Source organism: Physella acuta, unplaced genomic scaffold (genome assembly GCF_028476545.2).
Source record: "Physella acuta isolate Inbredline_101_S28 unplaced genomic scaffold, ASM2847654v3 ptg000371l, whole genome shotgun sequence".
In the NCBI taxonomy this organism is placed as follows: Eukaryota; Metazoa; Mollusca; class Gastropoda; family Physidae; genus Physella; species Physella acuta.
The window spans coordinates 249,240-252,500 of record NW_026731890.1 but is presented as its reverse complement, the minus strand read 5'-3'; positions in this window follow the sequence as shown (position 1 = coordinate 252,500).

The window sequence follows — 3,261 nt, the reverse complement described above, 5'->3', positions numbered from 1 at the left end:
AAAAAAATTCTTACATAATAATTCCTGGGAAATTATTTAAGACAAGTGAAATAGGGGAAATAATCACACTCTTAATATAAATATGTATATATCTACACATTTAATTATAAATGTCAAAACAAATAAATAATTACTTTAGAATATAATGAAATATTGTTTAACACTATTCGTGTTGACAAAATGTTTTTGTCTATAATCAGAATTAAATATATCGTCAACATAAATGCTAAAGTATTACAGCATAATGAAAGTTTTTGAAATCAGAGTTTGTATAAAAGCACGCTTTTCGATATTATAGAAAAACATTCGGAATAATATCCTACGTATAACGACTTTTCGATCTTTTAGTTCAGATCATATATTTTTTAACTACTGCTTCTTTGTGTTCCTTAAAGATCATTTTTTAACATAGTGATAGGTATGGTTTAGAAACACTGTATTGCTCACACACCTTTTTACTGTCCGGTCACTTTAGGTCAATTATCCAACCCAGTGTATACCTAGGTGTGACATTAATGTCGCTCTACACAATTTTGGTGGTTAGGTGTGTGTTTGGGGGGGGGGGGGAGATAACCAACTCAGAGTGATCATAGCGTCAGTTTTTAGATGACTCATCTAAACATACATATATATTACACATGTATATCAGAAATAGATTTAAATAAGTAGCAGTGGTATTATGACAAATTTTTTTTTTACAGAGGGGTCCATGGGGGATGGGGGTTGTAACTGTTTCATATAATTTTAATCGTAATCACTATCGCCCAAACTGTAAGAATACTACTACTTCATCGTGATGACGTTGTTGACCGTGTCAAAATTTCCCCACCGCTACGCAGCTTGCCCATAAGTAAATTTAAATAGAGGTGCCACATCAGTTGTATTTGTTTCTGTATTGTAATTTTTTTTTAAATTAATCACACGATTCAAACTGTATATATAAAGTAATTATGTGTGAAGTTTTTTGTATAACATTTTCTAATGCAATTATTCGTAAGCAAATACATTATACAGTTGCCTTAAACTTAACACCCCTCTTGCCAAGTGGTACTACCGGTAGAGGATTTTTAAAAATTCCAATGCATCGTAATGGTTGTTTTTAGAATGGCAAACTGATGCAGCTGTTAATACGTGTTGTAAACGTAGACACTACTAGACTAGTACAATAATGCTTAATTGCTGCATGAAAAGAAATCTTGTGATTTACATAGATGTGCCGACCAAAAATATTTTTTTAACAAATATCATTGTTTAATACTTTGAGTTTAAAAAGTTTCCAAAAAGGCGCCACTTTGCTGAAAATGGCCAGAGGGGGAGCGGCAGCTCCCCCTGTTCCCCCCCCCCCCCCATGCGTACGCTACTGGGTGGGAGGTTCGTAAAAAATGAGGTGTGGAGGGGTGGGGGGTTGGTCCAGTCTGAATGTGGAGGGATTGGTCCAATGTGGACAATTGACGACACAGGAAAAGGGGGGGGGGTGAGATTCTGTTTTATTTGGACCACACAAATTAAATGTCCCTAGAGTAACACACTTTATTAAAGTTTTGAATGAACATAGGGCCTACCTTTATATTAAACACCGTCTATATTAGCTCAAAAAGTCTACAGCATAACTTTTATACTTCATTTTCGCTTTATCAAACTTATTTCAAAATGTAAAAATAAATTGCAACCAATTTTTTTTAAAAATTGTATCTGTTGTCGTCCACGCCAATTATTTCCTTAAATCGATCTGCTCGAGGAGTCAAGTGAAACAAAAAGCGCTTGAAGCGGTGCTTGAAAAAAGCCGGCTTTTAGTAATATTTTTAAAAGTTATTTAAAAACCTAATATTTTGGGAGTCACAATAAAGCAATTTTATGACAGACAGTTTACTTAAGACGCTGCGAGGTTTACAAAGCATGTTAGTTTATAATATACAGATATATAAACGAAGGGAGATGTGGGTCTTAGGTAAGATACCCTACATTCCAAATTATGTAAGAATGATTTATTTCCCTTTAAATTAAAAAGTTTGTGTTAATAAATTGAAGTGCTTTTTAAGACATTCCACAGAAACATTAGCAGTTGATTATTTTCTCTGAATTAATATCATGTCTACATTTCCGGTTGAAAGTCGCTTCTTCCTCCGTGTGTCAAAGGTTTTTTTTTCAATTTTTTTTTACCTTCAAAGCTTTAATTCTATTACCTTCGTAAAAAAAAATTAAAAATTTAAAAATAAAAAAAAAAACGATAAAATCTTAATCTAACGTACGTCTGTGTTGCAGAGGCGTAGCGACCTCTCCCGGCGCCCGGGGACAAAACTTTCGATTTGCACCTCCCCCTCGAACTTTTCATTTGCACCCCCCCTCAAACTTTCGATTTGCACCCCCTCCCCCTCGAACTTTTCATTTGCACACCCCCCTCAAACTTTCGATTTACACCCCCCCTCGAACTTTTCATTTGCACACCCCCCTCAAACTTTCGATTTGCAACCCCCCTTCGAACTTTTCATTTGCACCCCCCCTCAAACTTTCAATTTGGCGCCCCCCCTAAGGTCGGCGCCCGGGGACATATGTCCCCCCCCCCCCCGCCCCGCCCCCCTCGCTACGCCTCTGCTGTGTTGCCTGTCCAAATTTTAAAACCAGTGGTATCAAACATCATTTTCTTTTTAAGTTACACGTCTGACTTGATGCATGGAAGGCGAGGCGATTTAGTGCCGTGTGGAATAGTAGGTTCGGATCCCGTTGGGTTCTGTCTGTTCTGTCTTTACTTGGACTATATTCTGTACCTTTGTCTACCCTTTGCGTTAAAATATCACTTTATGTTTATACTGCTATTTCAGTTACAACGCCTGCTTCCACCCCCTCTACATCTTTTCAAGTTGGAAATTTAATAACTGATATGACACTGTCTACTCTAATTTTCGTCTTATTGCTTTTTTTTTAATTAAAAAAGGTACAGTATTGAAGAGCCGTCTGTCTACTCAATTTTAATCATCGAATACAGAAAATCTAATCTAATCAACTCGCATTAAACTTGATCCAGTAAAAAATAAAGAATAATTAAATATTATCAAGCCACAAAAATAATGAATCAAGACAAAATAAACAATTTGATGTTTAGTTTTGTAACTAACGTCCAATGCAATACAAACGTGGCGTGTCATTACACTTGTCTTGAATGACGTGATGAGAATTAAAAGATGGTAGGAACCATGTTCTGTGTCTGTTGAATGACGTCACAAAAATTAAAAGACGGTAGGAACCATGTTCTGTGTCTGTTGA